The 25905-nt window shown below is 44.7% G+C and overlaps 1 protein-coding gene and 1 long non-coding RNA gene across 2 annotated transcripts in view; both read right to left on the bottom strand.

Moving 5' to 3' along the window:
• Window positions 1-17575, bottom strand: part of ARHGAP5 (Rho GTPase activating protein 5) — a 165791-nt gene extending 148216 nt beyond the window's left edge. Inside the window, exon 1 of the mRNA XM_029598920.1 lies at window positions 17281-17575. The gene's annotated coding sequence lies outside the window, so the exon portion shown is untranslated. The remainder of the gene's footprint in view (window positions 1-17280) is intronic.
• Window positions 17576-18582: 1007 nt separating this feature from the next.
• Window positions 18583-25312, bottom strand: LOC115090164. The gene is made up of 3 exons (XR_003856323.1): window positions 25015-25312; window positions 23231-23703; window positions 18583-20762 (listed from the first exon to the last, which is right to left on the bottom strand). It is a non-coding gene; the product is annotated as an uncharacterized LOC115090164 (long non-coding RNA).
• Between the last annotated feature and the right edge of the window lie 593 nt (window positions 25313-25905).

Genomic DNA, 25905 nt, shown 5'->3' with positions numbered 1-25905 from the left:
GGTAGAGTGGGCGGGGTACCCACTAAGCTCCCCGGGGTGCCTGGCTGCAGAGGAGTGGGGGGGGGCCCCCACTCAAATTCCTCCAGGGCCTAGGTCAGGGTATAGGGGCTGACTGTGGGTGCCATTGAGGGCCGCACCTTCTCCTCCTCCTCAGAGTCCGCCCACTGTGTTGTTGCGTCCATGTGAAATGGCCTGCTCAGCATCAGTGGCCGCCTAAGCCCTGGTGGATCCCTGCTCATGCCTGGGCCCTCCCAGCTGGCATCAGAGGGCTGCTGCCTGGGACCAGATTGCTCTGTAGAAGATTGGGGAGAAAGAGGATATACTGCATCAGTAACACAGCTTTTTGTTTAATTAGTGTAACGTCAAACAGGGACAGATAATGTTTAACCAACATGTCATTCTGTGTATACAGTACAGTTAGGTTCTTTACATGTTCCTCATTTCATGGGTGGTGGGGCTGAGGGCTGGGCCCAGAAGCCTGGCCTGTGCACAGGCCAGGCCCTAACTGAGACAGTGAGCTGTTGCCAGCATGCCTTGCACCCTGCTGCATGCCCCTTGCTGACTGTGTGAGGCGGGGGCCACTACTGTTCTGCGGAGCACATGGGGAACAGAAACTGAACACTGTACTACACATTGTGTTACGACCTTTAACAGGACGGGGGGGGGGGGGGGGCCCCCGAGAGGGCAACTTACCATCTTTGAGGTGGGATGTATCTAGGCGGGGATCCAATCCCTCAAAGACGTCTGGTCCCAGACGCTGCATCAGTCGCCTCTCCATCTCACTGAACCTGATGGGGCATGGGGACCTTCCTCCTGTGTCCCTCATGTACTGGTTCCTGTCTGCGATCTTCATTTTCAGCTGGGCTTTTATGTCTCTGTAGCGGTGGGCCACCTGCTCCCCGGTCTGAGGGATGTCACTATGCCTCTGTATGTCCCCAGCTATGCTGGACCAGATCTCTGCCTTCGCTGCCTTGGTGGTCTTGACTGACAGGTTCCCAAACAGGTGCGCATAGTGACGCAGGACCCCCTCTATCAGCAGGTCATTATCCTCTGCGCTGAACCGAATGGCACGCTGCCTGACCCTGGCCTGGCTACCTGGTTGGGGTGCCACTTCCGGAGGGGTCTCCTCCCTACGCTCTCTCTCCAACCCCCCAGGTTCCCCCCCCCCTTCCTCCCCCCCCCCCCCCCCCCACACCTGACCCTGCACTTCCTGCTCCCTTCCCCTCTGCCCTGCCTGTCTAGCCCTACCTCTTCCCACCATTCTCTCCTGCATCACCCTCTCCCCCTCCCTCCTATCACTTCCCGCCTGCCTATCTCTCCCACTACCCCTGTCCCTGCTCCTACTCCACATTCCCCTACCACTAGGTCCTGCTTCCTCCTCCTCCCTCCCCCTCTCCATCCTCCTCCCCTCACTCTCAACTTCCCTCTTCTCTCCTCTCCTACCACTCCTCTCACGCTCCATCCTCCACCACAAAGATAGGGACAAACAGTAAACTGACACACTTGCACTCCAACACAGATTACAAAAGACACAGGTAAAGGGAAACAAATGACCACAATTAAACAGGACACGGCACTCAGTAATCGAATCAAATAGCACCTAACTCCAACTATCACCTCCAACACCTACCTCTCTCCAAAACTCCTTCCAAACCCTCAAAGGAGGAGGGGCAGCAAGTGGCCTCTTATACCCGACACATTATTGTGGGACACGATACTTGCTTTCACTTTGCTTCGCGTACCGCGATGATATTTTGGACGAATCGCGAAACTTTCTTCGCGAATCGCGAAAACATTTTCGCATTTAGCGAAAACGTCGCGAGCGGCGAAGTTTTCCCGATGCACGATAAAACAGCCATTTGCATGGGAACGCCCCCGTTTTTTTTTTAACGCAGGCGGTACCAATGCGTTTTTGGTAAATGAGGCCCTATATCTGAAAAAATTCCATGGGAATATTTATTGGGGGCATGTTTACTAAATTCAATTTTACTCCATACAACTCCAAGTACCATTGACATCTGTTACCTGATGCTCAAAATGAAAAAGGTAATCTTATGATTCACAACTGCCACTTTTTTTTTTTTTTAAATAGAGTAATAGATCTGGCCAACCCATTTTCTGCACAACTTGGAGTGTTCACAAATCAGTCAAATATGTCTCCTGCAAGAATGCTAATGACTTCATTTGTACTTTTTTCCTTTTTATTGAGGAATTTGATCAACCAGCATTGAATGAACAGATCTTAACCACAGCCATAGATATATATGGTGCTATGGGTTTTTTTATACAGCAAAAAGATTTTTCCACAGGAACACCCCTAGTAGCATAGACCTCCTGCTTCAAACCATACTGTCATAAGCAAATGCCATGAGAAAGGATTGTACAAAGTAATTTGGTTAAGCACACTATTTCACTCCTTGTAACATCCCACAATCAGCCAGTGCCATATACATATATACACATTCTTTCCAAAGGAGAACCCCATTTATCTAAATGCAATTCCTCCCCCCCAAATTATGCTTCTCTCCTAAAAACAAGCAGGACTCTCCCTTTAGGGTGTTTCCTTCCTCTGCTCAGACTCTTCCTCCTGCTCAATTCAGGGAATCTCCCAGAGCCAGCCCATATGCATAAATTGGGTCCAACAAAATGTATCTGCCTCCGCCAAGCAGTGCCTTGCTGCAGTCTTGAAAGCAAGCACAAGTAGGTGAAAGAAAGCAAGTTTGTTCCAATGATATAAGTAGAATACTTGAGACCTAAGATGCCCTTCAGTTCTGCTTATTCAGACCTCAGGGTAGCATTTAACATTGTATCAAAAAACAGAAAGGCAAGTGAACGCTACATTTGAGCAACTCATTTGAACTTGCAGGAGAGCTCACAGCAGGAACTCTGACTATTATTCCCAGCCTATAATCATTGCCCGCTCCAAATAAACTGCGGAGGCCACATCAGGTCCAGCAACTTCTGAAACTGTCATATACGTTAGTTTCCGTTGACTCCAGCAACTTGAGATTCGTTTGGCAGCTGTGCCAGAAAATTTTTCACCTCCTTACATGAGTCGCACATTTTTGCTGCGCCTTAGTAAAATATGTGCATTTTAGCAGAGTACAGCAATGAGAATTTTATGTTCTTTTAATACAGTTGTAAAGAATTCACCCCTATGTGCTAGACTTATGCCTGATGCAATATGGGGATTAACGTGTCCAATCGAGTGCATAGCTAATAGTGATCATGTGCAATTCCATTAATAATACCAAAAATTGCTGGGCGGCCAAGGTGCCCATTTTAACACAGCAAGTTTAATGCCTGCCTGGGAGCAGGCGTTCAAGCATACCGCATTCACAAGGGTTCATGAAAAAAAAAATCCTGTGATTCCTCCTTTTAGTATCATCATGATACAAGAGGAAGAACCACAGAACACAGCATTCTCAAATTCTGGCCAGATTGAAGGAGTGCATAAATTGTCAGGCACATAATATTAATTTATTCACTCCACTTACTGCTGATTGGTCCATACACTGTCACATGCCAGTGAAAGGAGCAATCTCCTTTCGGAAGGCTGTCCTGAAACGGGATTGGTCCTTTCACTAACAGGTGTCAATAAAAAGGACCACTAAGGAACAGCCCTGTGGAGAGGGGAGGGAGCTCTGGCCAGGCTGTTGTGGATGTACAGCCACTCTCCCTGGGTGCCTGACGCAGAGCACTAGGTACGCTCAAATTATCCATTGTGCATCCCTTTTAGCATGGCAGCTCATTTGCCTAGTGCACTGAGTGCCCAGGAGAGGTTGATGTGCGCACATTCAAAAAAAATAAATAAATAAATGTGCGCCCAGTTTGGACGCACATTTTTTTAAGCGATCGTATTACATCGGCCTGAGATTGTTAGAAATGCCTGATAAATCTCATTTGTACTTGTTATGGTGAGGTCATCTGGAATCAATAAAAAAATGGATTACCCATAGGTTAAAATATATTTGCAGAATGCTGCTGTTACCTTTTAAATGTAATACATATAAAAAAAGCACTGGAGAAAATGTCCCAATTTCAAGGAACTCAGACTCCCAGAATTGCACTGAGCAAGTTAAAACAGACAAAAGAAATAGGTGGGATTAATTTTCCTGATTTTGCTCTATATCAAGCTCTAATATGGCAAAGGAGTCTTTAGTTACAGTTTGATAAGACAGATGATAAACCTTGGTGGTTCTCTTTGAAAGAAGTCTTGATTGCACCCTACTCTAATCTATCTCCTCTTGGGAATGTGTATGAAATATGTAAGGGAAGATCATTTAGTGTTTCAAGCAACTATAGTGGCATTTAAGATGTTTGATTAAAAAAAAAAAAAAAGTTTTCAGACTTTGTTATTTTTCAAAAAAATAACTGCACATTTGGAATAATGCTGAGTTAAGAACCAACAAAATGATGGTCTCTTGGCTAGAGAAAGATATATGGTGCATTTGTCAGTTATTAGTTGGGAACAAATTAAAGATTTCTAGGGATTTATACCAGGAGTTTGGTTTGGAGATGGTTACAACTTAGATCCTCAATTTTGGCAAGTGGTTTAAATTTGAGCTCTTTGATTTATTGCAATTAGAACAATTTTCTTCCAAAATGACACTTTATAAAGTGAAATCTGGTAGTAAACTGACCAAAGATCAGTTAGATAACAGATGTATCGGTATAGAAAAAGTCTAGAGAGATTTAGAAATGGAATTAGATTCTCAATTGTGTGAAAACTTTTGGGGTTAATCCTTGAGACTTTATCAACTTCCACCTGCGATTGGACGTGCGTTTTGGACGCGCTAGCTTTACCCCTTATTCACGGGCCGATACAGTAAAATCGCGGGCGAGCACCCGCTCTCCCGGCACGCACACAGGCCACTCTCCTGTACAAGCGATACAGTATTCTAATTTATTAAAGTTAGGGCCGGCGGTAAAAAGAGGCACTAGGGACACTAGCGCATCCCTAGTGCCTCTATTTTGACGGAAGCGGCAGCTGTCAGCGAGTTTGACAGCCGACGTTCAATTTTGCCGGCGTTGGTTCTCGAGCCCGCTGACGGCCACGGGTTCGGAAACCGGCAAAATTGAGCCTCCGGTTTTCGATCCGCGAGCCCATTTTAATTTTTTTTTTTTAAATTTATTTTTTACTTTTTTAAACTTTCGGGACCTCCAACTTAATATCGCCATGATATTAAGTCGGACGGTGCACAGAAAAGCAGTTTTTACTGCTTTTCTGTGCACTTTCCAGGTGCCGGCAGAAACTAGCACTTAATTTCTGAAAGTAAAATGTGCGGCTTAGCTGCACATTTTGCTTTCTGAATCACGCGGGAATACCTAATAGCGCCCGCAACATGCATTTGCATGTTGCGGGCGCTATTAGGTTCGTGGGGGGGGGGGGGGGTTGGACGCACGTTTTGGACGCGCTATTACCCCTTACTGAATAAGGGGTAAAGCTAGCGCGTCCAAAACGCACATCCAAATACTGGCTAACAGTACGCGCCGGAGCGCACTGTACCGTATCGGCCTGTCAGTAAGGGGTAATAGCACGGTTTCCGAACCCGTGGCTGTCAGCGGGCTCGAAAACCGATGCCGGCAAAATTGAGCATTGGCTGTCAAACCCGTTGACAGCCGCCGCTTCTGTCAAAAAAAGAGGCGCTAGGGACGCGCAAGTGTCCCTAGTGCCTCTTTTTACCACCGGCCCTAATTTTAATAAATTAGAATGCTGTATCGCGCGCACAGGAGTGGCCTGTGCACGCGCCCATTCTCCCGCGATTTTACTGTATCGGCCCGTTTGTTTTTTGTTGTGCATAGAACGATGTGGACCCCGGTCAAAACTTCAAAAGTGACAAAAAATGGAGTAAGCAAATATCAGTCTTGACCATTTTTCACATAAATATATAATCTAACTTACATGATTTTTGGGATAAGATCTGGAACAAAATTTGTAATATTTAGCATTTTCATGAAGAGTTCTTTTAAAAAGTTATTTGGCAATCTTTGGCTTTAAATTCTGAATGGTCTACTGATGAAAAGAAATGGCCAGATTTTGTTACAGAAAGCAAAATGTTAATTTTAAACCATTGGAAAAATAAGGTTTTAGATATATGTATGTAGTGGAATACTGCATGCCCATTTTCCAAAGTATGAAGTGACTGTCTGTTAGCAATGCCAATTATCTAGATCATAAGTAAAATGTGGGATCCACTAATACATTATTTCCTAATATGATCTGTCATGCACTCTTACTGTAACTGTAAAGTATTCATTTTTCTTATTATACATTTGCAGCTCTATTGCTCTTGCTGTTAATTCATATTGTTGAATTACAATAAAAATAAAATTTTGAACTGAAAAAAAGTTAGGAAGTACCTGAAGGAAATACTATAAGGGCAACTAACCTTTTAGTTAAGAAAATAAAAGTAAGAAGGAAGAGATCAATACAGTTTTCTAACGAAACAGTTGAAAAGATAGGGAGAGAAAATAGTGTCCATAAACTACAACAGATCTCAGAAAGATGACAACTGAGACAATATCTAGCAAAGCCAGAGAAAGCATTCAGGAGAGCAAAGATGCAGAAGAAAACATTTCTGTTCATAGTTTACTATGGAAGGGCCAGGAATAAGCCCAGAGAAAATGGATACAAATTGTCATGGCACTACTGCTGATTATTTTATTTAAAAACATTTATTACCCACCCTGTCTACGTTCAGAGTGGGTACAATATGAACATACACAGTCAAATGAAAGAAAAGACAATGCATCATTCTTACTAAAAAAATAAATAAATAAAAGGGAGGGGGAACAACAATTCTTCAAAAAAGGGGGAGAAGCAAATAAGGAAGTACATTTTGAGATGGGACCAGAAGTGAGGGTAGAACCATCAGAAAAGGGACATATTGGGGATATTCCATTATCATTGTGGTTAGGGAATGCTTTCAGGGCTTTTTAAAAGAAAGTTCTTTCTTGAAGACATCTTACTTCCTTAGCTAGGCTGTACCATAGGAGTGGTCCTACAGAGAAGAATGCTCGTTCTCTGGTTTCCTGAAGGTGAAGGAGCTTTGGAGTTGGGGCATCTAGTAGCATTAGGTTAGATGATCTGAGTGGTCAGAAGGGGGGGTGGACTTTTATTGTTGAGGAGAACCATGGGGAGTGTAAATTGTGGATTGAGGAGTGTATGATCATGGCAAGCTTATATTGTACTCGATAAGAGATAGGGAGCCAGTGTAAAGCTCTGAGTACAGGAGAGATGTGATTGTGCATAGGAGTGCCAGTAAAGAGTCTTGCTGCAGAGTTTTGTGTGATCTGTAGGGGGTGGGTTGCATAAAAGGGTAGACCTGTAAAGAGGGAGTTGCAGTAGCCTATCCCAGAGAATAGTAGAGATTGAAGGACCAACCTGAAGTCAGAGTGTTCAAGAAGGGGCTTAAGGTGACTGAGCAAACGTACTTTGTAGTAGGAGGAGCTGGTAATAGTTCTGTGGTGGTGCACGGAGAGAGAGAGGGGACAATTGTGACTCCCAGATTTCATACACTTTGGGATATGGAGATGGAATAGGATTTAGAGAAATGGTTGGGAGTATCAGCAACAGGATGAAGTGATAAATAAAATAAATAAAAATAAATTATTCTAACATGTTTTGTATACCGTCCTTTGGTTTTGCCATCAGACCAGTTCACATCATATTAGTTAAACAATGAATGAATCATATTAGCTAAACATCTTTGCGTCATAATGGTTGAACAGAGATTACTTCAAGGATGATTTCTGTTTAGAAATGTTGAGAGCTAATTTGTTGCTGTGAAGCATTTTTGGCTGGATGTAAGACAGTGGGTGAGGAAAGATTCTGTAAGGGTCCATGTTTCCTTGAGAGGATAAATGAATTTAACATCGGCATAAATTTTATAGTGAACTCTAAGGTCATTAAGGGTGCAGCATAAAGGAGTTAGAGGTTAAATAATGCAGCAGATAGGGCAGAACCTTGGGGCACTCCAGAATTCAGAGACATCAAGGAGGAAGTAAAAGAATCAATTTGGACATGTTGGGTCCTGTTATTGAGGTTGAAGAGAACCAGGTCAGCACAGAGCCAGTTATACTATTGGAGCGCAGTCGTGAGAGTAGGATGGAGTGACTGACCGTATCAAATGCAGCGATGTCGAGAAGACGAAGGAGGAACGACAAACCTTGATTAAAGCCGCATCTCACCATATCAAAACTGGAGAGCAGCAGTAATTTGGAGCTTTCTGAACACAAAACTGATACTGGTTAAGGATATTATTAGCATCAATGAAATTGCAGAGTTGGTGAAGAACTGCTATTTCTAAACCTTTGGCCATGAAGGATAAGGCAGAGATCGGGCAGTAACTGGAAATGATAGTAGGATCAGCTAAAGGTTGTTTTTTGTTTTTTTTTTTATTAAGGGTCAGAATGAAGCTTGTTTTTAGAAGGTCAGGGATGAAGCCATGCAGTAGCGATGAGTTAATTATGATTAATCCCCAGGGTAGAAGCAGGAACATGGCTGGTCAGGCATCAAGTTCTTTTCCCTGGTTCGGTCACTTCCCCCCCCTCAGGTTGAGCCTTCAAGTTCTGGTGACCTACAAGACTTAAGGAGCACATGGATAATGGTACCCAATAAAACCGGACACGACTGGAACTGGGATAAGAACTATAAGGTATCCACTAAGCAAGTAGACAACACTGAGAAAGAACAAACATACATATCAAAAGGCCACAGACAAGAAACAAAACCAGAAGGCCACAATACATGGACTAGAATGCAGGGCCAAAAAGAGCAGAAACAAGCAGACAGGACAGGGTAAACACACAGAAGGCTATGATACTTGGGCCATACATTCAGAACAAGGCAAAGCTAGTAATCAAAACACTATACAGAGTAAGCAAATTCTACACTGAGCCAAGGTACTTACAGGGAGGCCGGCTTATATCCTATGGTAGTGCTAGGATCATGGCCACCAGCATGTCCTCTAAGCCACAGGGCTTGGAGGACTAAGACAGCAGGTTACATGCTCCACTGAGGGATCCTGCAGGCGGGAGGATAGCACTGCACACACAGGTATCTTCACACAGATAGTATTGGGAGTTAAGCAAAATTTTCTAAAAGGCTGCTCGTGAGGCATTAGCAAAACAAAATGTTGATAAGGCAATGGGGCAAGAGGGGAAGCTTCTGAAGGTTTTAAGGGAACTTTAGTTCTGGCAGCTCCCCTGGCTGATCTTTTCAATGCTTCTTTTGAGTCACGATTAGTTCCGGAGGATTGGAGACAAGTGAATGTGGTTCCTCTTCACAAAAGTGGAAATAAGGAGAAGGCTGGGAACTACAGGCTGGTTAGTCTGACCTCAGTAGTGAATAATTAATAGAATCACTGCTAAACCAAGGATAGTGCAATTTCTGGAATCCAATGGACTATAAGATCCTAGGCAGCACGGTAGGTAGTTCTTGTCAAACTAATCAGTTTCTTTAACTGGGTGACTAGAGCGTTGAATTAGGGGAGAGTGTAGAGTATGTAAGTCCTTTGACATGGTTCCACATAGGTGACTTGCAAATAAACTGAACATGCTAGCTAAAGTATAGCTAAATGGCTGTTTGGGTTAGAAACTGTTTAAGTGGGAGGCAACAAAAGCATGGGCATAGAGATATGGTGGAAAAAGCTGGTATGGCAACCCCGCACAACAGAATTTGCATTCTAGCCTCTTTGGCAACCCCCACCCTTACAAAACAAATCCAATCATACTCCTCTTCCCAATCTCATCCCACATAAGAAATTCACCCCGATCACAAACCGTAAAACATAGGAAGTCTGCCAAAACACACCCTCTTCCAGACCACCCTGACATAAGACCGCTTGAATCTCAATCCCTCAACAAAACAAGTCCACTCGTATCCCCTCTCAACGCAACAACAAACCCACACTGACCCCCATCCATGATCAGCCCATGACGAGACCGCTGCCTGGATCATGCATCCCCTCCCCCTTCACAGCCACACAAGAAGGTTGCACAAATGTTGATTCTAGTGGCGACAAGGTTGCCCATATCCGGACCTCCTAATTCACCAACACTGCCCAGATTCAATTGCCCCGAGAAAAAGGCCACCTGCATACCCCAGATTTCTTTTAGCACCATTCTCTTAGCCGGCAGGAAAAGAGGTGCTTATAGCATCTTAGTATGGCTTCATACTTTTCTAAGTTCACAATGCCGAGTCAAGGAGATGGCGTAGAGAGAATGGGAGTGAGAAAGTTACAAGTATATGCCCCTCTCCCACAAATAATTCTTTTAAGTTAATTATTGTGAATGATTTAAACTTCAATAAAAATTAGATTAAAAAAAGAACAGGCTTCCTGAGTTGATACGTTATGCTCCCTTCTCTGGCCTTATTCAAACCCAGCCTAAAAACCCACTTTTCAGGCTGCCTTTAATTCTTAACTCACGATTATCCAGCTCACAGCCTGACTTTCGTCTTTAACCATTTTCTTAATAAATTAAAATTCACAAAGTTTCTTTTGCCCTGTTTGTCCTGGTTAGATTGTAATTTCTACTGAGAACAGATTCTCGCATGTGTTTCTGAAGAGCATTGCTAACATCAAATAGCCTTAAATAAATAGGTTTTATATTATTTCACAATAATCATATATAAGACTGATAATTGATTTATGCCAATACTTGCTATAAGTTTGTATGTTAACACAAAATGTACATACATTTCCAACTTATGTAGGGGCAGATGCCTTCAGAGTGCAATACAGGGTATTTCATGTACTGTATAACACATTTTCAATAACTAAAATAAGTTTGAAAAATTTCTATTTACAATGTTGTGACAAACTAGAGATGCCAAATCCAACTCCTGGAAACTTGTGTAATCTGAAAGACTAAGAAAAAAAAGGCTTCCCAACATAAAAAGAACACCCAAAGTGATACTGCACAGATGAAGTCTAACTTTCTGCAGGTGAAATAGTACGATAAAAAAATGAAATTATACAAAAGTATGATGTGAATGATTTAACACCACAGATGGAGAAATGCATGCTTCTAGCATTAATACAAGTAAAGCACATTTTGTATTTTATGCTTTGTTTCCATCCACTCCTGCCAATTCATAGATGGCTTCACTCTCTCAACATATTTATCAAGGGCCAAAGCTGGAAAAATCCCAGATGCCAGACTGCTGTGTACCTAAAATGCAGTACAAGATGCTGCCACTAGGGCCTGAAAAGTAATGCAGCTTTTGCTGACCCCAGCACCAGGTTAAGGGGCCGATGCGATAAGACGCACGTTAAAATGGGCATTTGTATTGAGCACCTGTTTTCCTAACACGAGCACAGCCACCTCTTCTGGACAACTAATGTAATATTAAAATGAGCTGTTGCATTACAATGGACACTAGTAGGGAAAACTTATGCATCCCTAGCACTCAAATGCATCAAGTGCCCAGGTGACATGGGTGTGCATCGGTCCCTGAGCTAGGCGCTTCCTCCTCCTCTTCCTGGTTCATTCATGTGCGCTGCAGCCAGTTGCATCCACCTTGGGGCTTAGAATAATGAGCGTCTCATAGCCAACCAGTAACTGTCACTTTAACAATTATTAAACGGCAAAGAATGCAGTTTGAAAGTCTGAGCAAGCTGTTAGCTTATAGGGTTTATAGCTCCCTGCTTCAACGGCAGGGGAGAAAGTCTGACACTTCAACCATATCCAGCATAGCTCTCTGCTTCAACAGCAAGGGAGAAAGTCTGATACTTCACTTTCAATGCATATCCAGCATAACTCTCTGCTTCAACGACAGGGGGAATGAAGAAAAGTGGATCTATATACAGACAACCAACAAGGATTGAATTACATAGTCTGCGTAAACAAATAAGCATGGGTGTAGCTTGCTTATTGCGGCAGTTACTACCCCTAACTAATTAAGCTAGATATTTCACTTAGATGCAGCTCCAACACTGCTCTATACATTAATGGTGGGTGTGGAAGGGAAATAGAACCAAAAGGTTACTAAGAGCCAAGAGAAACAGATAAGCATAAAAAAAAAAAAGTGTGTGAAACTTGCAGGGCAGACTGGATGGGCCGTTTGGTCTTCTTCTGCCATCATTTCTATGTATGTTCCTTTATTCCCCCCCCCCAAACTTCAGGATTTTTTTCTTTTTGTGACTAGCATGAGAGGCTGGCTGAATTTTTTTTTTTTTTTTAATATAAATACTGTCAGAGCTTCCACCTCCCCCCCCCCAGCTTGCTCTCGCCAGGCTGTAAGAGCAGCTTGGTGCAGCCCGGTCTGATTTCTCTCTCTCTCAGGGGCCCACTTGTCACCAGGATGCACTGTTCTGCCCAGAGACGGTAAGTGCAAGATTGTCACTGGACATGCAAGGTTTGGGAGCACACATGAATCGCCGATTTCTTGTAACCATCCAAGAGCACAGAAATGTAAGCAGCATAAGGCTGAATAGTTGGCTAGTATCAGGCTGCTGAAACATCAAAAAATTAAAACTCATCTTTTGCATGCTCCAGAGCCTTTTCTTTAACTTTTTATGGGTGCAATGTGTGGGGGTCGGTAGATAATGTCCTTGTAAATTAGCTGTTGCCATGAGCCCTTGATTCGCAGAATGACTTAACGCCAGCTCCAGGGCTGGAGTTAAGTTTGCCACATAACAAGTGTGAGTTGGACACCAGGGGTCAACAGCTAATATCCTCATCTACATGGAATTTACAGGTGATGAGCGCTATTCACTAACAGGCCGATACAGAAAAACGCGCGGGAGAGCCGGCAAGCGCCGGCTCTCCCGATGCACGCACAGGCCACTCTTCTGGGTGCACGATTCAGAAACACCAGGTATGTAAATTAGGGCCCATGGTAAAAGGAGGAGCTAGGGACACTAGCGCGTCCCTAACGCCTCCTTGTTGACAGAAGCAGCGGCTGTTAGCGGGTTTGACCGCCGACGCTCAATTTTACCGGCGTCGGTTCTCAAACCCGCTGACAGCCACGGGTTCGGAAAACGGATGCCGGCTAAATCAAGCATCCATCTTTCAACCCATGGGTAGATTTTTTATTTTTTGGGCCTCTGACTTAATATCGCTATGATATTAAGTCGGAGGGTGTACAGAAAAGCAGTTTTTTCTGCTTTTCTGTACACTTTCTCAGTGCCAGCTGAAATTAACGCCAGCCTTTGGTAGGCGTTAATTTCTGAAAGTAAAATGTGCAGCTTGGCTGCACATTTTACTTTCTGTATCGCGCGGGAATAACTAATAGGCTCATCAACATGCATTTGCATGTTGCGGGTGCTATTAGTTTCGGGGAGGGGGGGTTTGGCCGCACGTTTTCGACATGCTATTACCCCTTACTGTATAAGGGGTAAAAATAGTGCATCAAAAACACACAGCCAACAGCTGTATCGGCCTGTAAGCAATTTTTGGGCACACATTTTGGACATGCTAATCCCCTTATTCCATCGGGTGCTAGTCTAGCATGTCCAAAATGCACGTAAATCTATGCGTTAGACTGGGCGCACTTTATTGCATCTGCTTGTAGAGATACAATTGCTACTGCTATCAATAATGCCCAGAACTTCCCTCTGCCGCTTGACCACTTAGGAGAAAGGGTGAAGGGGGGGAGAATTCCAAGAAATTGTTAGGGATGGTGGAGTAGGTGAGTGCTCCTGGAGGGAAGAGAAAGAAAAAAGAGAAAAAGGTGGAGTTAGTACCTGGATGGAGAGGAAAGAAACAGCAGAGAAGAGCAAAAAATGAAAAGAAAAGTAAATTATAAAAAAAAAGTAGGAAGTATGTCTAAACAGCCTCAGTTCTTTCTACTTCTCTTTGGATCATAAAGTTGCTCTGGTAGCTTGCCACTATGCAGAGTTCAATGAATCATTCGTCAATTTTTCAGCAGAAAAATTCCTCTCTGCTAACTACCCTACAACCTCAAACTGCAAAGTTTGGAACTCCAAGTGCCTAAACTCCTTGAAGGTTTGGAAATTGCAGTCATGGCAATTTGGGGGGGGTTTACAGGGACACAATCAAAATTAAGCTTCTCTTTTAAGAGAACAAAAAGGTTAAACATATGAATAAATGAAACATACAGAAGAACAAAATAAGAAAAAAATAAGCAAGATAACCGAAGAGTAAAAAAGTGAAATGATGATAAATTCCCAGGCTATCTAAAATTTAGCAGCTGGAGCTCAAGTTTTCTAAAATTATTTTTCCACCACTGGTGGGGACCCTTTTCCGGAATGGATTTGGCAGTAGCACTGGCACCTCACTAGGACTCTACTACTATATTTCAGTTAAATCTATCCACAAAGAGGGTACCCAATGCATGCATACAGCCAGACAACAACCATATGTGTTTTGCATTAATGACACCTTAAAAAAAAAAACTGGTGCACATTTAATGTTGTAAAACAATGCAGAATACAAGTTTACCACATAACTGCTGTGGAATCTTCAAAACTCCGCTACACAACCAATCCATAACGTGTCAATGTTCCTTGTTTTCTGTGGCGATAACTTTCTATTGCCACAACTACAGCAAACATATGATCATCCACTAATGGGCTGATTTGGGATTTCCATGAAAACATTTTATGCAGATGCATACAATGGTTTTGTTGAGGAACTCTTGCAAAACCGATCCAAATCTTTGTTGCAAGCAAATTTCTCTCCCATGACAGTACTTTTTTCACTGATTCAACTCAAATATATAGTGCTATAGAAATAAGTAATAGTAAATAGCAGTAGTAGATTTATGCTGCCAACAAAAGCTCTCTCACCCGCACCTTAATCAGTATTCTGATCTGCTGCTCTTTAAGCAATAGTTATTTACCAGCAATGATTCTATGTTGTCAGTCTATATTCTAGTGCTTGTGCTTTTATGATATTTTCAGTTTGTTCCATGATATTTTACTGTTTGTTCTTTTATGTTCTTATGTACCCCATCCTGAATCTAGAAGGGTGCAGGTAATAAGCAGTTATACATAAATAAAATAGGACCCTCTTCCTTCAAGTCAAGGAAAACAATAGTAGGAAAATGTAGCCAAAAAAAATAAAAGTAAAGAATTACAGAAAAAATTTACACCAACCTGCATTAACATAATACCCACTTAATCTCTGAAAAATATGTTGTGTCTATGCTATGGGTCTGCCATAAGTATAGGTGCCAGCTCTGTGGGTATAGTGGGTGCCTGAGCAACCCCAGTATTGAGCAAACTCTTTCACTGTATCCAGGGAAACGGTAATTCGTGTTGAGTATAGCTCCCCCAATCATTCTGAAAAAGATGGCCAGTGAAGTCATAAGGAAGAACTTTGCAAAATAAACAACAAAAATGAAGTATAAAAATCCTAATTCACATTTCAGTTAAACCAAACAAAGGTAAAACCATTAAGTTGCAGTCTTCAAGAACTAAAAGTATTGCTTATCAATGATTTTTCCTTAAGAAAAATGAATGGAAGGCCAAATGAACACAAATTTCTCTTTTGCTAAATAATATCTATCTTACCATTTATGAAGTTTGATAAGATAAAGCCCTGCTGTCTCAGCTAAATATAAATAAAACTCCCTTAAATAGGTTTACACTATTACAACCAAAATAAGGTATTAAATCAACAAAACATGTTATATGAGCAAGTCAAATCTGCTCCAATCTGTCTTCTATATAAACAATTAAATCCTTGCTAGTAATAAAAGTGTTAAAGAAATAATGGATATGCATTTACCAGAAGCTACCATTATAAAGCTCCCTGCAGGGAACAGAGATTTTGCTTTTAGCAGGGTTTAATCTGGCCTACCTCTAGCAATTTCTATCATCCCTGCGTGATCCACTTATGAACAATTTCACAGAAGTTGAACACATCATTTGTTTGCATATCTACGAATATATACTGTCAACAGCTACAAGGCAAAAATCTATCCAATAAGAAGCATACTATTTTTCAGAAAGCTAAAATAAAACTACTAAATTAGTAGTAATAATCAACAGTACTAGTTATTTTCAACATAATATTTTATACTTTATAATTCTGTATATGTGGAGATGTAAACCTTTCCCAGTCTTGCTTCCACTAAGCTTACTTAATGGTCAAACTGGGTGCAGAATATCCAAAAAAAAGTTAGAGAACCTCCCGCCCCCCCCTAAAAAAAAAAAAGATATATATATATATATATATTTTCCTCATTGTCAAGAAAAGGCATCAAACCTCCACTCGATCTTACCACTCAAGACATGAACATGTGCAAGCTTTAAAAACATTAAATTGCATTGGAATCCAGTTTAAAAAAAAAAAGTGCATGCCACAAAAGGAAATTACTATTAGTATCGAGGATTCCAAAATACCAGTCATCCACCGCACCCCTGGTGCTAGCTAAAAGGAGCGAGAGGAACCGTATGATTTAACAATCTAACTGTGGAAACGCACAAGTCAATAAAACACCTAGATGCGAACAGCTTTTACATAATGCGAGTAATTAAGTGAGCTGTACCAAAGGGATATAGGGAAGAGAAAAAAAAATCATTTATCCAGCATTCAGGATTATCATTTAGTGCTGCAAAAAAAAAAAAAAAAAAAAAAACACGCAACCGCTAACTAGTCCAAAAATGTCCAACAGCTGTGCGCTATTTCCGGGTTTCCAGGGAATCCCTACAAAACGCTTACATTTATTGGAGTGTTTATTCTTTATGTATGTTATCTATGAATTTTTGTTATTTCCAGAATTTGCTTTCTGTGTAAGTGGATTAAGAAAAGAAAGGCACACAAACAGGGAAGCAAAATACTTTTGTCCTACATCTACCACCTAGCAAAAAAGGAATTAAAAATAAACAGTGATCGCATTCCTTCTCCCAGAGAAATCATGGCCTGAAGTTTTCTCTCGAGTTAAAAATGTTCTTATCAATAACATTTTAACCAAGCTATAAATTACCAACTATTACAAAGGCAACATATTTGTCAACTCCAAATAAATCGGTGTGTCCACTGGCCATCAAAAATACGTTAACATATTGGTATAGACTGCTGGAAAACTGAATTGGGGTCACTTTCCCCAGAGGCCTTCTTTTCTTTTCCCTCACCTGTTTAGAGGGGAGGCCTGTGAAAGGATCAGAAAGAGCCGGGGGACATTTCCGACTCCTAACCATTAAGCATAAAAGCAAAGCGAGGAGAACGACTGCTCGTAAATCCATGCCCGGAAGAGCCGAAGCTGATCCCCTCCCTAGCCCCGGCTCTGACATATACACCCGAACGGCAAAACCCAGGAGTTTCATTTTCTTCCTGCTCTTGTAAGAAAGAATTCTCCCCTACCTAACATGGTGGCTGTCGGCAGCGGTGAGGCCAGCATTCCTGGAGGAGGAGGAGGTGGCAGCAGCGGTGGGGAAAGGAGGGGATTTAATCACTCCCTTCCCCCCTTCACTTTCCACGCCTTCCAATGTTGCCAAGTAAGCGGTTTTCCCGCCAAATCGGGCAGCTTTATAAATTTGTAGGAGGCTTTTTTTTTTTTTCCGGCAACGGGTTTTTCACCGTGCTGTCGTCGATAATGAGCTACGACTCTTTCTCTCCTTGCTTCTACATTCAGCTCTGGCCAACACCGTGGAGGAGAGAAGGGGGCGGGGAAACTATGCTCAGTGCATGCGCGCACCAACACGGAGACGTCACGGGCTGCCCCTGCAGCGGAGAGCTTGCAGGAGTCCAACGACTGCTTCCGGTCTCTGCGTGACTCACAATGTGGGCAGTGTAAAGGCTGCGTTGGCCCCCTCCCCCCTCCGCCTCCCACTTCCAACATACGGCGCAATTGCAATGACTTCATTCGAAAAGCAGATTTTATTGGTTGGATAAAATTGGCCGCAGCCCATAAGCATTGAATAAATGGCAATTAGCAAGCATAACTATACACAACTGCATAACTGATCATAAATTTAGTGACTAGCGATGGCCCCCCCCCCCACGCTTCTAAAAGTTGAAGGTATGAAAATCAGCTGAGGCGGGTGCACACCCCTTGGCCGTATAAGCCGCGGAGTTGTCCTTTGACCCCTGGCCGTTGAAGCCATAGCATCCGTCGACACGACCGTGGAAGTCGGGAACGTTTGTTCTAATCGCCTCGCCTCAGCATCTCTTGCTTCTTCCCTCTCGGCCGTTGAAGCGTCAAGGGACTGCGCCGGCTCTGCTAGGCCGCTTGCCCAGTCTGAACTGCCTATTGGACTCTCCTAAATGCGGGGGGGGGGGGGGGTGTTGTTGCTTGTGCCAGTCACCATGCCACTACGCAATGCCAAGGGCTGCGACAGGGCCAGAAGATCTGGCCCTCTATACTGATTCTATCTGTCTTAATGAGAAAAACGGGCGGGTGGGAGGGAATGAAGCAGCTCTGCACAGGACGAAAAGGAGGGGCTGCCCGTGCTGGCTCTCCCTTTTCTACTCCCTTCCCTCCGCCCCTTCCCCACCCTCCCTCTTAGCCCTGCCTACCTTGCCTTACCTGCCCCATTATGCCCTGCTCCCTAATGGAGTCGCAGGGCTCCCAATGTGGGCAGTGTAAAGGCTGCGTTGGCCCCCTCCCCCCTCCCACCCCCGCCTCCCACTTCCAACATACGGCACAATTGCAATGACTTCATTCGAAAAGCAGATTTTATTGGTTGGATAAAATTGGCCACAGCCCATAAGCATTGAATAAACGGCAATTAGCAAGCATAACTATAACATCATTGTAACTATACACAACTGCATAACTGATCATAACAAATTTAGTGACTAGTGATGGCCCCCCCCCCCCCACGCTTCTAAAAGTTGAAGGTAGGAAAATCAGCTGAGACGGGTGCACACCCCTTGGCCGTATAAGCCGCGGAGTTGTCCTTTGACCCCTGGCCATTGAAGCCATAGCGTCCGTCGACCCGACCGTGGAAGTCGGGAACGTTTGTTCTAATCGCCTCGCCTCAGCATCTCTTGCTTCTTCCCTCTCAGCCATTGAAGCGTGGAGGGACTGCACCGGCTCTGCTAGGCCGCTTGCCCAGTCCGAACCGCCTGTTGGACTCTCCTAAATGCGGGGGGGGGGGGGGGGGGGTTGTTGCTTGTGCCAGTCACCATGCCAAGGTTCCCCGGTACCGGAACTGCTTACCGGGGACCCCCCACTCAACCGGGCTGCGGCCAACAGGTGTACAACCGCTTGAATACTATCTTGTAGGTCGGAGTTGAAAATATCCCAACCTATGTCCGATAGATGTATCCCGTCGTGCCGAAACATCCCTGGGCTTTCGTCTATCAATTCATGCGTCACAGACAAACCGTCAATGGTACTCATGAATTTAACCATCCATCTGTTGATCTTTTTCCTGGCATTTTCCACCGCTGCATGAGATCTTTCCCCCCTCCAAACTCTGCGAGGGGTGATGCAGGACCATACAATCACCGACTGCGGGAACATATTATGCAATACCAGGAGGTCTTTTTGCATTTTTTGTGTGAGGGCTACGCTCTTGGTCTGAGGCATATCATTGCCACCCAGGTGTATGACGAGGGCTGTAGGCGTAACTGGATTGCTATTGTGCAGTTCCAAAACAGTCGGTAATAGCTGGTCCCATACCATCCCTGAAATTCCTCTCCAAATCAATGCCATTCGCTGCTTTGCCATCCCTAGATGCTCCCCCATCGGGCACTGCTGGGCCCGCTTATGTGCCCAACGCACATAAGAGTGCCCGATGATCCATGCGAATGACAGCCTCCCACAATGGTCTGCGCATAAGAAGCAAGAGAAGAAATAGATGTGAAGCGGTGGATTTTCAATGATCATGGCTACCCCTTAACCGCAAAGTAACCCGGCGGCCTCACATATGATCTAAACCTCCCTGACCCCCATCTGCCAATGGCCATGACTTCACTGTCTTGCAGACCCAGGCTGGCTGCTGATGTCGCCATTCCTATGCGGAAGGAGTGCGACGAGTAGCCGAGTAGCCCACCGTGCTCAAATCCAGGGATGTTAACGCCAAATGCAATACCCGAGCAAACCGGTATCTAGTCAGAGGTAACCCAGATGAATGCACCAACAGAGGGCCTCCACATGTTGAACGCCGAATCTGCAAGTATGATCTCGTGCAGCGAACAGGGCACGTGGTCTCCCCCTGCCATTCGTGGAGGGTGATATATGCTCCCGCTCCCAGCTGGTCTGTTTTGGACCTAGGGACGCGCAGGATCAATTTTTTCCCTTCCAGCTTTGTATCCTCCCATTGCAGGCATGCTGTCGAAGGTTCGTGCTTAGCGTGAGCTGCCAGCTCACTAACTCTCAGGGCTGCATAAAAAGCCAGGGAGAATGCACTTTTGATTAAAAGCGATTCTGCTTCGTTGCTACAAACGTCTGCCAGGCATTTGAGTATGTTCCTGAGGATCTGGATGGTAATGGGTTTTCTGCCGTCCCTTCCCGGGGGGGCTCTCCCTGGCCCAACCCAACATGGCTCTTTTAATAGGAAATAATGCGGAGCAACTGGGAAACCCCTGAAGCTTAGAGAAAAAGGAAATGCCAGCTAGGCGATTTGATACCACTGTCCTGGACTTTCCTTGTCTCTTGCAATGCATTACAAATGCCAGCAACGTGGAAACAGGCAATGGCCACTCTACTTCAAGGGATTCTTTCCCCAGGAATCTCAGTATCTCCTGAAGCGCCAGGAGATAGCTCTTACGAGTGTTCACAGACAAAGACCCCAGGATCATGTTCCAAAGTTCGGGGGTCCAAGTAGCCACACCGCCTCGGGTATGGGAGTCGGGGAACAGTCTGCCATCGGCGCTAGTCTGTGGAATGTCGAGAACTGTAAGCGGGAGAGAGAGTCAGCAATGTTATTTATTCTACCTGGGATGTGGACTGCTCTACATATGATATTGAAACGCAAGCACGTGAGCACCAAATGCCGAATGAGGGCATTTGATTCAAAAGTGCGTGCAGACAGTGCATTAATGACTTGCACCGCAGCCATGTTATCGGATCTGAAAATGATGTGAGATCCTACAAGGGACACCCCCCAGATGACAAGGGCAACCACAATTGGGAATAATTCAAGGAAGGTTAGATCTTTGGCGACTTTGTGCTGGTGCCACGATTGCAGCCACTGCGCGGCACAGCAAGCTCCCTGGAAATAAATCCCGAAACCAACACCTCCTGCTGCATCTGTGAATAATTCTAGCTCACTGTTATGCCTTGGGGGGTCCTGCCAAAAAGCTAAGCCGTTAAATTCTGTTAGAAAGGTCTCCCACACCAGCCGGTCACTCTTGATTGCCCTGGAGACCCTTATACGGTGGTGTTTTTTTCCAAACCCCCGCTGTAGCAAGTGATAACCTGCGTAAAAAGGCCCTGCCCATAGGAATTACTCTTGACGCAAAGGTAAGCAATCCGATCAATGACTGGAACTGCCTCAAGGTGGCTTTCTTGAGGCTGCGCATCTCCAAGATTGTCTCCCTGAGTTTAAAAGTTTTTTCAGTAGGTAACCTAGACTGCTGGGCCTGGGCATCCAGTTCGATACCAAGGAAGGTAATTGTGGTAGCTGGACCTTCTGTTTTTTCTTGTGCTAAGGGGACGCCAAAACACCTGGCCACCTCTTGAGCGATGGCCAGTAGGTTATGGCAGTCTGCACTGTCCCTCCCTACCAATAGGAAATCATCAAGGTAGTGTACTATTTGCTTTATCTCCTACTGCTGTTCGATTACCCAATGCAAGAAGGATCTAAACAATTCAAACAATGCACAGGAAATTGAACAGCCCATTGGAATGCAGCAGTCAAAATAATACTGCCCCTTGAATTGAAAACCCAGAAGGTGGAAGGAGTCTGGGTGCACCGGCAGAAGGCGGAATGCTGACTATGTCCACTTTAGCCATGTACACGCAGGGCCCTGCATCTTTGATCAGCTGGATTGCAGAGTCGAAGGAGGAGTATGACACCACACACAAATGGGGGTCAATTTGGTCATTAACCGAATTACCCGGCGGGAAAGACAGGTTGTGTATGAGACGGAAATGGCCTGGCTCTTTCTTGGGTACCATTCCCAGAGGAGATATTACTAGATTTGGAAAAGGTGGATAAGGGAACGGGCCCGCTATCCTACCTAGCGCCAATTCCGCTTGAACTTTTTTATCCGCCTTCTCCTCATGCATCGCCAGTGATCGTGCATTGCTCGGGGGGCAGTCTAACGCTAAAGGGGATAAAGATTGAATAGGGATTTGGAAGCCATACAGGAAACCAGCATAAATTTGCTCTGCTTCGGTTTGGTAGGGATAACGATCCAGCCACGGGCGCATTGCCTCAACGCGGACCGGGGTTGGGGCTCGCGAAATCAGGCGAGAGTCCCACCTGCTGCTGAGGAAGCTGCCTTTGATCGTTGGAGGTACGTCACTGCATGTGGAGCAAGTGTGCCTAAACTTGCAATTTTTCCATGTGCAGTGGCCAGCATTGAACTGCCTGCACGTGTCCCGCCTCCCCGAACCTTGAAAGGAAAATCTATCCCTTTGATATAGGCCCCTCTCCCTCGGATGACTGTATGATGTACCCGCTCTCTCTGCCCATGAGGACTTCTGTAGGGTCATCTCATCTAGCCAAAGGTCAATCAACCTGTGTTGCCAAGAGACGGCAGGGTTATGGGCCATGCTTTTCCTAAAATGAATGTCATAATTAAGCCAGGCCCACCTTCCCCTCCTTTGTGCTGTCAAGATGGTGTCCATGTATCTTATGAGAAAGGGGGCATGTGCAGGCTCATGTTCCACAATCACGGACATAAAAATATGGAAAGCCCTGGTCCAATTTTGGATGTTCTTGGCAACCTTTGGCCTCTTATCTTTCGCCTCAGTGGATCTCCTTTTTTCGGGTTCCACTTCCATATCCGTAACAAGGAGGGAAAATATGTCAATGTACTCCCCCTTCAATATTTTGTCTTTTATTGTGTCTGGCACACTGTGAGCTAAGGACGTAACCCCACATAAAACCTCATACCCCAACTGCTGTGTTGGAATTTGCACCGCCGAATTAGCAGAGTGTAAAAGAGGATTTACATCTACAGGCGGCAAAGAAGGTTGAACTGGGGATAAAATTTCGCAAGTCTGGGGCTTACCTCGTCCCAAGTGACATGAAGTGGTCCAGTGCTAGCAGCCGTAGAAGCTGTAGCCAGTGAGCCGAGGGCAGTACCAGAACCTGATGTCGGCGTGGGCGCCCCATCGCCACCGTAGGGCCCAGCCACAATTGTTTTCAGGCCCGCTGGGCGCTTTTTCTTTCCTACTAATGCCCCTACTTACTGTGGTCTGGTGCTCCTCTTGCGAGAAGCTGCCGACGAACTCCTTGGAACAAAGGAGATCAATGTGGAATCTTGCTGTAGCTCGTCGCTTGGTGGGCGCTCCTGAGACTGAGAGGGAAACTCTGACATGCGCTGCCTAAGCCAATCTGTGCCATGCGCGGCAGCATGCTCCTTAACCTCCAACAGCAACAGGTCTAAGTCACTTATAGCTGTAACTGCAGGAATGGGTGTTGCTGCTGTTACATTGGGAGAAGTTGTAGCGGAGTGTGATGATGATGGATTGGAAGTATCCATTTGCTTCTGACGTTTTCCCTTCCTTACGGTCTTCCTGCTAGGCCTTGAATTTTGGGGCTTGGAACTTCAATCAGCCCCACTGCTGACCCGTCTGCCTCAAGGGGGGGCTGATGCAGCGTCGCGGACTCGGCTGCAGTCGTTGACCATTGGCTCGCCGTCGCCATTCTGTACTGGTAAATACTGTATTACAAAGTAACAATTTATTGATCAGCAGACTTAATGATTTACTTGTCTTAATTTTTATTTTTTTTTTTGATACACCACCAGGCTCTCAGTTGGGATTATCTCGGCGCCGGCGTCAAAATATGCTCGTGGCGATCCTAAATATGGCTGCTGCCATATGCTGACCTCCCAAATATGGCCGCTGCCATGTGCTGACCCCGCTGCCCTGAGCTGACCCCCAAAATGGCTGCCGCCCTGAGCTGACCCCTGTCATGTGCTACTTTAAGATGGCTGCTGGCAAGCCCTTATAATAAGAACCACAATACCATGCTAAGATGTAAGCTGACCTTTCATTAATATTTTAATTTACTTTGTATAGAGCTGCATAGCGCAGCCTAAATCATCATATCTATCAAGCTGAGGGTCCTGTACCCCTTATAATTCAGTATAAACGTGCACATGGGACAGCTGTCCCTTTAAATAATAACCAAATACTAAATATCACCTTTAGGATTAATATAAAAAAAAAAATCCTGTTAACCTGGCTGAGCACTCAGATGCCGTACCGCTGTCCCATAGACATATCATCAGAATTCCCAACTACGGGGATGCTGGCTACTTTTTAATTGTCAGATTACTTAGGTATAACAAAGCACATCCACAGGTTGTTGAGGTAGCATGGTAGACATGAAGCCTGCCCACTTCCTAGCAATTTAGAGGGCGAGGGATAAAGCAATACATAGAAAACATCGATTTTAAAGTAAAGCAAGCCTACAAGATCAGTGCTCTAACCACTGAGCTACCGAGCCTGCTACTGCCAGCCATGTGCTCTAACCACCTATGCATTCACCATGTGCAGACCCCTTCCATGGCGTTTCTTAAAAGGCTACAAGTGAATGATAACCAGCCCTGCACTCGCTGCCCTTTCAATAAATACAGCAACATGCAGAGCAAGCATTGTGCTGAAAGCCAGCCATGAGTTCATAAAATATATATATAGTAACGGGTAAAGTATGGCCATGTGCCCATGGCATTTCACTAAATATATATTAGTTAAAATAAATATATGGCTAAATATATTTCACTAAATATATAATAGTTAAAATATACATAACCAGCCATGTGCTAAGGCATTTCCTTAAATAAAATAACATTCCAGGCAGAAGCAGCCATGCATTCAAAACCTTTTCATAAAGTACTGGTAATGCAGAGCCAGTTCAATGCAAAAGGGGGGAGGGGGTGAGCATACCTTCCCGACCTTAGCAGCACAAAATTACCATTAATATTCTCAACATTTTGCTTATAAGCCACAAAATTTTTGTACTTTACCCAATGATGTAATCAAAGAAATCGTTCCTGTTCCTTTAGCTGATCTGCTCCTCTTACAGCACAGCCGTGCTGGAGGCAAAGTGAAAGTAAAAGCAAAACTGTTGTAGCACAGCCGTGCTGAGATCAGCCTGTTACAGCACAGCCGTGCTGAAAGAGGAGCCACCCCGGCCGGGCTCAGCAGCGCTGGAGCACGAGGAACCGGGAAGCAAAACTGATTTAGCAAGGAGGTAAAGTTGCTTGATCCTAGAGGTGATCTGATGAAGCAGCTCTGCACAGGACGAAAAGGAGGGGCTGCCCGTGCTGGCTCTCCCTTTTCTACTCCCTTCCCTCCCCTCCCCCCCTCCCTGTTTGTCCTGCCTACCTACCTTGCCTTACCCGCCCTATTGTGCCCTGCTCCCTAATGGAGTCGCAGGGCTCCTAATACGGCGCATGCGCCCTAGTGGCTGCAGTTATTCTTATGCCAGGTGGGATGTATTGTAGCGTTTCTTGTCTGTAAAGCAAGGTTTGTGCGTAAAATGAACTATGGGTACAAATAAAATAATTTGAGGGTGGTAATAAATATTTAACCATATTTACTGCAGGTAATATATTTTTTTTTTATTTCTTGATTATCTGTTGTGGTATGGTGTGAATGTGTGCGTCGCGACGCTGGTACGCTGGCGGGAAGAAAAGGAAAGAAGCAGTTGACTGAGGCCAGTCAACGTTGATGAAGGGCTGAGGACGCGGAAGATGCTATGAGAGGGGTAGTAATATCAAGCTGAACTGGCGCTCAGTTCTTGCGCTCGCGATAACAGAATGAGCACATCTGTGAGATTGATGGGCTGTTGGCCTGTGGTTGCCATGGAAACATGAAACCTAAGCTTGCCATTGAAACAAGTTTTGTTTGGTGAG

The sequence above is a fragment of the Rhinatrema bivittatum genome, chromosome 4, assembly GCF_901001135.1.
Source record: "Rhinatrema bivittatum chromosome 4, aRhiBiv1.1, whole genome shotgun sequence".
NCBI lineage: Eukaryota > Metazoa > Chordata > Amphibia > Gymnophiona > Rhinatrematidae > Rhinatrema > Rhinatrema bivittatum.
Note: the sequence above shows the minus strand (reverse complement) of the source record. Positions and strands in the feature narration are given on the sequence as shown.